Source organism: Argentina silus (genome assembly GCF_951799395.1).
Source record: "Argentina silus genome assembly, chromosome: 18".
Lineage (NCBI taxonomy): Eukaryota > Metazoa > Chordata > Actinopteri > Argentiniformes > Argentinidae > Argentina > Argentina silus.
Genome location: NC_139672.1, coordinates 9,614,484 through 9,628,030, shown reverse-complemented (window position 1 = coordinate 9,628,030; position 13,547 = coordinate 9,614,484). Strand labels below are relative to the sequence as shown.

General features: G+C 44.4%; 1 protein-coding gene across 1 annotated transcript in view; it reads right to left on the bottom strand.

Annotated features, from left to right (window-relative positions):
- Nucleotides 1-11,152, bottom strand: part of clcn2a (chloride channel, voltage-sensitive 2a) — a gene marked incomplete at its 3' end in the record, with an annotated part of 30,776 nt that extends 19,624 nt beyond the window's left edge. Inside the window, exon 1 of the mRNA XM_083690518.1 lies at nt 11,138-11,152. The remainder of the gene's footprint in view (nt 1-11,137) is intronic.
- Between the last annotated feature and the right edge of the window lie 2,395 nt (nt 11,153-13,547).

The following is a 13,547-nucleotide window of genomic DNA, read 5'->3' as shown; positions in this document are numbered from 1 at the left end:
CCTTGTTATCCAATCCAGCGGAGAAGTTGGGACTGCATTGTCCCTGGCCTCGGTCACCCACGTCATTGACTTTGAAACTAAATGAGCAGGAGTGTAGAGATACATTTGTGTGCGCTGCAGTAGTCCATTCCAATGCCTCCATCTACACTGACGGAAGACAACTGGATAGGTCACGACAAATGCAAGATGGCCGTCCAGTCCATTGCTTCTCCTCTATCCAGTGCTATCAGCTCGGTGCTGATAAGAGAGGCAAGGAGAAGCCACTTTAGACAGATGGACCTGCCTCTTAACTGACTCATTGCTGTGGGGAAAGTGGCATGTGAGCTCAAGCAGAGGCGTGTTCGTGTGTGTGTGTGTGTGTGTGTGTGTGTGTGTGTCTCTTTAGTGCCTGCCTGCGTGTGTGTGTGTGTGTGTGTGTGTGTGTGTGTGTGTATGTGTGTGTGCGCTTGCAGCCAGGAGCAGAACATTAGGCTAATGCATTTAATGAGTGCATGGACACATGTGGAAAAGACTTGTGGAATATCCTCAGACAAAAAGGCTTATATCTGCCAGATGTGATACCACCCCATCTGGGTATCTACCCTCGCATCTGTGACGCTCACACAGACATAGATACACACCCCCTGATCACACGTGTGTTTGATTCCGTTCCGTGCCTTAAAATGAGCCCGTCCTCCGATTTCTACCTCCTCCAGCCTCCCCTGGTGATCACACATAGAGAAGTTCTCTAATCTGAACACACCTGCTGCTCAGGGGATCAGGCCAGTTCATTTCCCTCTCTCTTCCCCTTTCTCTATCTCCTTCCCTCCCTCCCTCCCTCCCTCTCCGTCTCTACCTCTATCTCTCCTTCTCTTTCCTTCTCTCTCCCTCCCTCGTTTCCTCTGATTCTCTGCTCTATGTCCCTGCCTCTCCATCTCTCTCTTCTCTATATCTCCTTCTCTCCCTCCCTCCCCCCTTCCCTCCCCCCTTCCCTCCCTCCTTCCCTCCGTCTGTAAATACACAGTGCTCTGATCTGAGCAGTGTGCTGCTAGAGGCACATTAAGATGAACATCACGACTCCTCCAGTCTCTCTCTCTCTCTCTCTTTTTCTCTGTACTGTCCGCAAGCCACCATCTCCCTCCCTCTCTCCCCTTCCCATTTCCCGTACTCTCTCCATCCCCTTCTCTCTCCCATCTCTCTCTAGCTTTCTCAGTGCTCTCTGTAGCCCTCCCTCTCTCCCTCCCTCCTTCCCTCCCTCCCTCTCTCATTGAGATGGGCATCACGATTTCCTCCAGACTCGCTCTTTCTGCTCGCATGAGCAGGTGAGGCGTGGGGGGGAAAGCAGAGCAGCCATGGGGTTCTGTCAGACAGACAGACGGACGGACGGACGGACGGGCAGAGTGAAGGCCTTTAGTGTCAGACAGCTCATCTCTTCCTTCACTTTACCCACCTATTCCCCCACCCACCACCCACCCACCACCCACCCACCACCCACCCACCACCCACCCACCCCAGCACCCGTTTAGTTACGACAGCTGCACATATCACACACAGCAGGCAACCTCTCATCTCACCACTCAGCCCCCCCCAGCAGTACACAGCCCCCGCTAGCTAGGAACTACATGACGACAAACACACACACACACACACACACACACACACACACACACACACACAAACACACACACACACACACACACACACACACACAAACACACACACACACACATTATATAAACGTTCACTAGCCCACATGAATGAAGGAATAAAGGAATCGATTCACAATTCAGAAATAGACAACAAACACAGCCAAAACACCACAGCACTGGTAGTACATATACTAACACACTGTACCTGATCTACCTACAGTATGGGTCTGTGAATGCAAATGCTTGTCAACACAAACCTGCTGTAGGTGTACACACACACGCATACTGCAGGCCTACCTACTGCATTCATGAATATGCCAATGAGAATGAAAATGCCTGCCCCCCCCTCTGCCCCCAACCTGCTTCTACACACACACACACACACACACACACACACACACACACACACACACACACGCACTCAGGCCAGCACCACATGCACGCATACGTGCACACACATGCACACACACACACATACACACACACACACACACACACACACGCAAGCACACACATGCACGCGCACGCACGCTCCACACACACGCACGCTCCATACACACACACATGCAAACACGCACGCACACACACACATACACACACACACACATACACACATACACACCGTCCCCCATCAGGAGTGTAAATGAGGCCCGTTAGTGGCCCCATCCTGGGCGTGCAAGAAGGCAATCAGAGACCATCTGGAGCACGGCCCCCTGGGACAGCGGCAGGTGGACTGGAAGTCCGTGGGTTAAATGAGCTGTGATCACCACTCAAATTACCACTGAGATTACACAATAACCATCTCCAGATTTAACAACTACTGTATAAAGTTTTATTTGATGTGTTGATCAAAAATAAGTTATTCACATAAAGTTGCTCTTTGGGCAGTTGTTCACATGTGGATGAAAAAAATGTAGTTTAAGAAGAACAAAAATGAAGAACTATAGTTCTATCTGCCCAGGCCCATTTGAATTTAGAATGAATAGAACTATAAAGTTCTCTCTGCGGTCCAATCATAAATCCGGGCAGATCTGGGTTAGCAATCTCAAAACGTTGTATTTAACAAATTGAGTTATGAAAGAAAAGCATATTATAAAACTGCTCTGATATAACTATTAACATAATTCTATTAACATAACCCATTAACATATTTTACAGTAACAAGCATTAACATAAATTAACATAAATCAATGTTATTATATTATCTCTACACAATAATCCTATTCCCTCCTTCAATCAACTAAAGTATCAATCATTTTCTATCAAAACTGAAATTTGCTCATGTAGTGTCAGGTAGAATCCTATAGAACTGAACAGAAATTGACTTTTCCGAACTATATCTGCATTTGCACCCCGTTTTTAAATAATCCCAATTTCAACTGTCCCAGGTTTTTGACATTGTGCATTTAAAGTACCCTTAGGATGATGGATTTATTGGGCTACAAGAGAGGAATACACTATTTAACACTTCTAAATTTTGAGATGTCCAATCTTTGATGCTCAATATCTGAACTATACTTTACGCAGATAGAATTTTGTAGTGCTAAACTCTCGATCAACCTGCTATAGCACGATGACTTCTTTTACAGATTAAAACAAGATTAAACGTTGTTTTATGATCATTTGTTAATACAATAACAAATCACCAAGGACAAACGTTTCGAGTCATAATCATCAACTCAGTGACTATGATGTCTGCTCTGGCTACTTCTTATTGAATGAATAAATTACCATAAGCAATTTTTCAGTCTCTCTTTTTGGACTATAATGGCAAAATCATCATTGTCCTATTAGGATACCAGTAGTATAATTTATTCAGATTCTGTCCAAATCCTTTTTTTTTTTTTTAATGAGAAACAATTAAACTGCCTACAGTAGCTGTTATAAATATACCAAGCAATTTGTTTTTATATGGCCACAATATTTCATGTTATTTCATGTTATTTCATCATCATCCAGCAACTTTATTGTCAAGACCATCTAGCCTCCATCTGATTTCATTCTTGACGTAGCCTTATCATAAAGAGTAGGAAATAGGTCATGTGAGGAACTCAATTTGGCCCTTCTGCATTCAAAGTTGAAACAAATTGTAATGACTTGATAAATGAATGAATACTGCTGGATCTGTATATTGATCGCAAGAGAACATAAACGCTTGCTTTCAGCCATGATGTGTACAGTGATAATTCATTTGATATCATCAGACAGAAATTAGTATTCCAAAGAAAACATGGTCCAAATATCACTGATTTTTTATAACCAAAAAGGCCTTCTAAATATCTTGCATCACGTGTCATGATCGACAAGATTGTCGATATCAACTGATCCGCTCATGAAAGCGTCCCTCAGTTCTATCAAGCCTGCTTATGAACAAAATATAACATTTATTCTTTATTTATTTATTCTCTTCTGTTCTGAAGCTGTGATGTCTAAAAGTTAATTGCCCACATAATACAAGTTTCCAAGTAAAGTTATAGCCTATTTATGCTCCAGAATGCCTAGTTGTAAATCGACTCCTGTAGCCTAATGATTTGATATTTACTTAATAAAACAACAGCTATAGGCCTATAGGTGTGTATTAGTTTGATTCAATGCCAATCGTGAGACACCGGTAATAGTTACATTGTAAGTAGCATTTCCCTGAACAGCAGACAGTGGATTGTGCAATCAACCTTCATGTCAGTCCTCGATTATGGTGATGTCATCTACCGAAGTGCAGCAGCCACTACTCTTAAACCTTTGGATGCCATCTACCATAAAGCTCTTCGCTTTATCACAGGTGATAGTTTTAATACTCATCATTGCCCACTTAAAAAAGTTGGCTGGACCTCCTTATAGTCCTGTATATCTCTTCATTACTCATACTTAAAGCCTTTTATGTATAAAGCGTATGAAGCCTTATTGCTCTAACATTTCAATTGGTTGCTCTTAGATCTCCTAGAGTTTTGATTGAGGACCTCCTTGCTGAAAAATTTTGTTTTTCTTGATTGGTTTTATTATGTTGTAATTTTCTATGTGTATGATGTATTATTGTAAACTGTGTGTATGCAGGGCTCCCTTGTAAAAGAGACCTTGGTCTCAATGGGACTTGCTGCTAAAATAAAGGTTCGATAGAAAGCGCATGGAAGCTTTGCCGATACCCACATCTTCAGATAATCTACTGTCCAGCCGTAACTGTTTGAACCGATGGAATGGTAAAAGTTAGACGACAATGTAGAAAGTTGGAGAAATCTCATAGGAAGCCTTATACATTACCTTCAGATGTGTACGGATGATATTAAATTAATCCACAGTCTAATATCCTCAATTTTGCCAATGACCTCAAGCAAGGCCTTAAATAGTTATTATCAGCCATTGGTTGACAAGATTATTAGATCGGTCATAAAAACGTCTCTCGGTTCTAAGCTTGGTTATGAATTTGATAATAACCCTATCACTTTCTTTCCTGAAGCTGTCCTATGCATTAGAAATACTACATTTTCTTAAATCATATCTTATTTCATTACAGCTGGACAACTCAGTTTCTCATCACAAAGTCGTAATTTGTGAACATCATGACATTACAATCATTCCTTCATTATCGCAGTGAGTGTGAATTAGGCTACACTACTATCTTGATCTTGCATGATCTTGCAGTAGTAGCAGGTTAGAACCATTGTTGAGAGCATACAGAATAATTAGGCTACTGCACAGAGAATCTAATGTAATGTACTGTACTGTCTCGTTGCATCTGTGTCTATCAGTTTTCCGTGCTGCTCACACATTCTCTGCAGGCGCCCTGGTTGACTGCCCTGGCTGGTGTAGGCGCGACCAGAAGAATTCAACGCTTTATAGAAGTACGAGAAATGCTTCCAATCTCGGGTATAGAAAAAATGACGACGGTCAAGGCGTTGCATTTGAAAGCAATAGTAGAACGTAAAAGTCACGCTGGAGTCGATCTCATTTTGGCCAGGAAACAACATAGACTCTGCCACTGGAATTACATTGGGAATTGTACGAACTACAACAGTACCACGAGTGGCCACTAGGTTTTGCGGCGTGGCCGGGCCAGGCGGCCGATTGAGTCCCCTGATATAGACCTTCCAAAAAATCACGATGAGATCGTACCTCCAGATGGTCCCGATGGCCAAAATTTGAGGTTCTGACTCATAGCCAACATTTTCGGTTCTGACTCATGAAGTGTAACAGTCATATTTAGCCGCAGTAATATTAAACAGCCTTCTGTAATAAGACAGAGGGAATCTGAACTGCAGTACAGCGATATAGCTAATCCCAGCCTTGAGGGCTCTAGAGAGGTCTGGAAATTGAATTAGCAGTGGAAGTGTGAGGTTTGACTCACCACACTGACTGCATTAATAAAGGTAATGGAGGCTGGTAGAGGAGTAGTTATCTGGGAGTCAGCTGCTGAACGACAGAGTCAATACACACAAGCATGAAAACACATACGTGTGCACATTCGTGCCCGCACACGCGTGTGCGCGCGCACACACACACAAGCATGCACACGCACTCACACTGAAATTCAACAGCGCTCACTGCACCAAAGCTACCTCCACACTCACTCACTCGCAAACACACACACACACACACACAAATACACAATCCTCCCTGCCAAGCAACACCACACTCCCACTACTCCCCCTCTCCCCCCCCCACACACACACACATACAAATACACAATCCTCCCTGTCAAGCAACACCGCACTTCCCCCCCCCCACTCACACACACACACACACACACATACACAATCCTCCCCGTCAAGCAACACCCCACTCCCACCTCCCACCCCCACCCCCACCCCCACCCCCCCCCCACACACACACACATCAACAAACTCAAGTCAGAGCCGTGGGATCATGTCAAAGCGATTGAAACATCAAGCTGAGAGACTGTCACCCTGTCGTGGGTTAACTGCAGGGGAGCACTGCTTTGATTTGCATAATCCTACACAATCCAGGGAGAGAAAGACGGTCTAGGACACCAGCAAAAGATGAGCCATTAAAACGTAACCTGCGGAAACTAATATCGCACACCTGTGTCTGTTTCTACGCAAACATAACAATCCTTCTTAGTCGATTCCTAAAACACAATAATAAATGAGAATAAATAAACGGCGTTTATAGAATTTAGAATTAGAATAAATAGAATTTATCCAAAGCGACTTACATTACACTTACGTCACACTGTCTCACCATATGACCTTGGTGAATGGATGCTCACGTGTAACCGGTCATGTTTAAACCTGAGGTACGATGCAATTCTGCATGGATTGTTCTTTCCCTCTGGTGCCCACATACATTGAAGAGGTCTTTGTCATCCCCCTCCACCTGCAGTGCAGTATACCGCATCATCAGGTGTGCAGGTACTGTACCGTTACAGTGAGCCGACAGGAGCTAAGATGGAACTGAGCCCAGCTCTCTGTGTGTGAGAGCAGTCAGGAATGCTGACTATGAGGAGCTAAACCCCCGTGCAGAGAGACAGAGTGTTTGTGTGCGTGTGTGTGCGTGTGTGTGTGTGTGTGTGTGTGTGTGTGTGTGTGTTAGAGGCATCCCACTGATGCACATAGACACACACATGCACGCATGCACACACACACACACACACACAATGTGGATGGCATTCGGATGTATCTGCAGTGCTCTGTGGGGTACTTCCTGCTTCAGGTTGATCATGGCTTTGATCCTTACAGCAGCCAAATCCTGAGCCACCCTCTGGCCTAAAGGACATGGACATGCTGTGTCTAACATCTGCTCTGACAGAGGCTTACCACACACACACACACACACGCACGCGCACGCCCACAAGTGCACACACACACACGCCCACACGCAGACACCCACACATGCACCCACATGCACGCACACAAGCGCACACACACACACGGCCACACGCAGACACCCACACATGCACCCACACGCACATGCACACTCACACTCACACCCACACCCACACCCACACACGCACGTACAAAAAAGTGTTTTAAAAGGGTGACGAAGTCACCATAACACCTTGCGTTTCTCATCATGTTCTCTCTCCCTCTCCTCTCTCTCTTTATCTCTCTCTCTCTCTCTCTCTCTGTCTATCTACACTACCTACACTGGCCTCTCTTCCCCTTTACCTGTTCCATCCCTCCATCCCATGAGTCACACAGGAGGCGGACTGTCCCAGGATGCATTGCACCAGACAACAGTTCTAGAATGCAGTGACCCGTAGACCTGTCCCAGGTTGCACTGCAGCTGTCACAAGTTGGTCACATGACCACTCCGGCACCTCCATGTCGATTATTGGTGCTGGAGAACATAACAAAGCACCCCCCAGAGTAAGAGGATCAAGACTGTAAATATCGACATCGTTGCAGTATTAATAATTGAGTTGTCGTATCAATTGCTTTGTAATGGTTGTGATAGAGCTTTAAGTGTGACACTATGATTTGGGGATTATGGATATTGCATCGTGATCCATTCAGTTCCATGCTGCTATCTTGTTGATGTCTTCTGAGGTCTCAGAGGAGAGGACCAAACCGTAATCTGGTGAAGTACAGTTAGAAAGAGTACATGTCTGTGCTGTCTGTTGCTAATTGTTTGTTTCCGAAAATCAATCAAATATTATTAAAAAAATATATCAATATATTAAAAAAATATAGTATATGTGATGGGCAGGGTTTGAACGCGAGTCTCCCACATGGAAGACACAAGCATCTACCATGAGGCCAAGAAGAAATCCTCAAGGTCTGTGGGCGACACTTAAGTTGTCTTAAATCACCTCTGCCACATACATATAAACAAATCAATATATGGAAATATAATGTATGTAAATGATATCACGGCGCTGATTGATAATACATTTAAGAAAACAATAGAGAAAGCCACACACTCTATAATACACCACCATATTTATTTGCAATGAATAATAAATCAATGTTTTCGAGGTAACTATTACATTTATATGACATTTCCTTTGGAAAATTACATCAGTCCTTCTATCTAGAAAATCGAAATGGGAAAATAACATTTTGCTGGAGAGGTGACATTTCTATCCTAGCTCTTTCTTTATTGTAAACGTTATCATAACAATCTTTATTCTCCTCAATCTGATCCATGCTGAATGAATCATATTCTTCACAACTTCTACTATCCTTCTCATCACTATTCCTGTAACGGCCATCCAAGGTAAATGGTAGTAAAACAAGGTGCACTTTCAGACCCATCTGTACACAACTGTAGGCTATGACCCAGACACTAGCTGAAAAACAATAAAAACCAGAGTCATTTGTCAATGTTCAGCCCCCATATTGGATTTATAAGTGGTGTTTAATATGGAAGGGTATAGGTAGTCACCTCACTGCCCCCGTAATAAATGTGTGGCCTTCCCATGCTTGGTTAATATCTTGACTATGAGGCATGTGTCAATCAATTTCCCTTTGGAAAAAAAGCTGGTAGCTCCATTTCAGCTGATGGAAGGGCTTTAATGAATAGCAAGCACAGACAGCAGTCTGATACACACACACACACACACACACACACACACACACACACACACACACACCCACACACAGTAGTGATCTGAAGGTGCAAGGAGTGAATGATGAAGGGACGAATCAATGTGGGCGCTGTTCGATTGCGGTCAGAGGAGAGGACGAGGGCTGGCAACACATTTAGGAGAGGGAGACTGGCCGCCATTTTACATTACTATTGATCTTCACGCAGACAAATAACACACATTGATCTTCTTCTTGATAGGAGGCAGAAAATAGCTCTGTGACTCATGAGCAAGGGCCCAAAGACACATACACACACGAGTGGTACACACACGCGCAGGCGAGCGCAGGTGAACACACACACACACGCTCACACACACGCACACGCCCACACAAACACACACAGACACACACAGACACTCACATGCACACGCACGCATGCACACGCACACGCACACGCACACACACACACACACACACACACACACTCACACTCACACACACACACACACACACACACACACACACACACACACACACACACACACACACACACACACCACTTCTATACAACAGAGACACTCCTCCACACACACACCTCACGAGTACATTGTCAAGTTCTGCTGCTACCCCTTGACGCCTACCTGCCTACAGCCAATTTCCACCAATGAAAATCTAAAAATGCATCTGAGCTGCCTCTCCTCTCCAAGCTGAGGACCAGAGGACCCAGAGACAGGCAACTGCTGCAGTTTGATACAGCAGACAGAGAAAGAGACTGCAGTTTCCACACACACACACACACACACACACACACACACACACACACGTAGACACTTCAGTGAAACAGACACCAGTATGGAGGATCACTTTCATCCATCCATCCATCAATCATCATCCTGGTCTCTCTCTCTCTCTTTCTCTCTTTCTCTCTTTCTCTCTCTCTCTCTCTCTCTCTCTCTCTCTCTCTCTCTCTCTCTCTCTCTCTCTCTGTATAAAGATATCCCTGTGCAGAGCTCCAGGGTATGGCTGTCAATCCTGCTATGACATGAGTGGGGGGAAACTGGTGCATGAAGCAATTAATATTCAGAAAGACTCCACTTTTAGTTCAGAAGTAGAGGGGCAGAGCGAGCAAGGATGGCGGGAGGGAGAGAGGGATGGAGAAGAAAAAAGGGATGGAGAGACACTTGTGGAGAACAGGTGAGTAGCGCAGGCAGGTGGAAGAGTAGAAAGTGAAGATGGAGGATGTGCATGAAGTACTGGGATAAATTATGAAATATTTCATAATTTTTTGAAAAAGATAATGTGTAGGTTATAGTATTCTTTTTTATCTACAGCTCAAAGACAGTACTCAGGGGTAGACTAAAGCTCTCTGCAATGATATGGCTCGATATGTATGCTTAAACTATCAAATAGCAATCATATGTCATCAAACAGGTGGCGTAGAACAGATCATCTTTTCTATAAGGCTATTCTAAATCCATTTTGATTGGGGTTCTGATTGCATTTCAGACTTGAAACCAGGAATGTTGACACACACGGACGTAGACGCGCAGACAAATACACGCACAGCGCACGCAGCACGCACGCACCCTCGCATACACACACACACACACACACACACACACACACACACACACACACACACACACACACACACACACACACACTCACACACACACACACACACACACACACACACACACACACACACACACACCAAGAGTGCTTGCTGTAGAAATGGATCAATGGCTTAAATCGATTTCTCAACACATTGTTCTCAAGTAGCGCGGCGCAGCTCTGCCACGGCAATTACAGAGGGACAAGCAAACTGCTTTCTGTGAATTCGCCTTCTGTCAATTACATAAAAAAGAGATATTAATCCAATATTTATAACCCACAGAACAGACGCCACACATGTGCCTGTGTGCAAAATGAAATGCATGGGCATAGAGGTCATTTTCACTATTACAGTGAGTTATGTCATAAATGATAATGCGTGCTTTATGAGGGCTTGGGCTTATAAAAACTCACCAAAGTTTGCTGGTACTGAAGCGTCCGGTTTTCGGCCTTAGCCTTCGCGTCCTTTACCATTGCCGCAATATCCACTTCCAGATAACCTACCCACGGCTCGCATGCATGAATTAATTTCCTGGACTCTTAACGACTATGGATACTGTGTCACTGCATTGTAACTGGTATTTATCATAAGCCCCCCCGCTGTTACTCTACTGAAGAACGAGTACGATCTGTGCCAGATGAGTAGCCGTTTATGCGTGTGTATTTCAAACGCCGCCTCCCTCCCTCCTCCACACTTTGGTACAGTCGGCCTATGTGGAGTTCGGAATAGTTGATGTTATGCGTTTTGTGTTTTGCGGGGGTGGCGAGAGTCCAAACTAAATGCCACAATGATTATGAAATGATAGCCTACATCGTTGTAATCGTTCCAACCCCTTTTACCTGAGTCGTTTTTTTGGATTTCTCACTTATTGTTCCGGTGTTCTTTGCTCCGCGGTGAATCATCACCAATAGCTTTTTGGTAAGGTATGAGTAATGCACTCCTCTTGTTTGAAGTAGTTCATGTTATACGGTACTTTCACAAACCAGACAGTTTGACAGGACGCCTCTCTCAGCATCCAAGCACAAGCACTAAAGAATGGGATTTCATAAATATGTACCAACTTTGGTTAGAACCCTTTGTACTGCGTCTATCACTGGAACTTTTGGAATGAGTAGCCTAAGAATAGTCCTATAAAGCTTGCAATGTTCTTTATCTCTCCATCATGCAACCATATCATGATTTACTGTCTCTCTCGTAAGAGTAAAGTGTATTTTGGTCCAGACTAGTACAGTATGAGTAGCCTACTCCTCATGGGTGGGTGAAAACGGTCTTGAGACCAATAGCCGCCTACGACTGTATAACATGAACAGCCGGTGAACATAGTCTGAAAGCTCCTTCAGAAAAAAATACCACAACAGCTCTTCTCTGGTGGGGGGTGGTGGTGGGGGAGGGGGGGGAGGAGGCACAATGAGTGTGAATTTGCCCTTTCTCAAAGCTGTTCCCAGTTTCTCATTAGTCACTCATCCTATGAGGGTGTATCAAGGGACCAAGTTGTGGTATAGTATCCAATTGACATGCATAGCCTTCCTCCTCATGTAACAGCATACCATGTCCCACTGCTGTCGGCTTGTGTGGTTTAAATTGAATTTTCGAGGGCAGATATCCAGTGTGTGTTTCTCAGGGGACTGACTACCAAAGGGCTGCAAGCCTGGGCATCTCTCAGATGGATGGTACAAGATCACACACACACAGGATGGCTGTGATCGCATTCAGAGCATCCCTCTTACAAACGCAGATGATACAGACCCGCTCGGTCTTATCTCACAGGGAGCTCTGCTCTGCTGCTGTGTTATTGGCCATCCATCACTTTGGGTCCTGGTCAAAGGCAGTGCTCTAAATAGGGTGTAGGGTATTTCAATGTACACTTTGAAAAAGGGGTTCTTTTTGCTGTCAAAGGTAGTGGAACCCTTTGAAGCACTGTTTATTTTGGTGCCATGTAGAACTCTTTTTTTTTTTGTCTTGTCAGAGAGGTGTTATTCAAGTCAGGGGGAGGCTGATGGGGGTAAAGATTCCTCGTTCCATTGCGTGCATTACAATGAGCCTGTCCTCTGATCTCTATCTCCGCCAGCCTCCCCCTAGTTCAAGTCAAACTTCGGTGACTCCAGTTCAAATCAATACTGGCTCAAAACAAACAAGACCACTGCATCAAAAGTGGCCCACTTATCAATAATTCACGCTGTGGTTGGTTTACAGTAAATAACAACTAAATATACACTGAGATGATAGGTTGCTTGAACTCGCCACTTCCCCTCAGGCCTTTTGTGTATCAGTGGTTCTGATCCTTCACGGGAAAGAAAGACTGACTGAATCCCCCCCGAGACAGCCAGCCTCTGACTGGCTGACAGACAAATTCCGCTGCAGTGTTAAGAATGATGATCGGTTGCTGGCGCCGTAACTGGCCAGAATTGGCTTCTGGTCATGATGCAAAAAAGAGCCGCAGGCGCTGGTGGTGTGGACGATCCACGATTCATAGATGTTGGAATGAAATACTGCAATGTTTACAGTTACAGTCACACTCACACTCACACACACACACACACACACACACACACACACACACACACACACACTCTCACACACACACACACACACACACACACCACACTATTTATCCAGATCTCTATTTATCTATCCACTATATCTATCTATCTATCTATCTATCTATCTATCTATCTATCTATCTATCTATCTATCTATCTACCTATCTGTGGAGGCTGGTGGAAGTAGAAATTGGAGGATGGGCTCATTGTAATGTATGGAATGAAATGAGGAACTCCTCATTCCATTCCATGATATTCATTGATGGTTTTGGAGCTGGCAGTC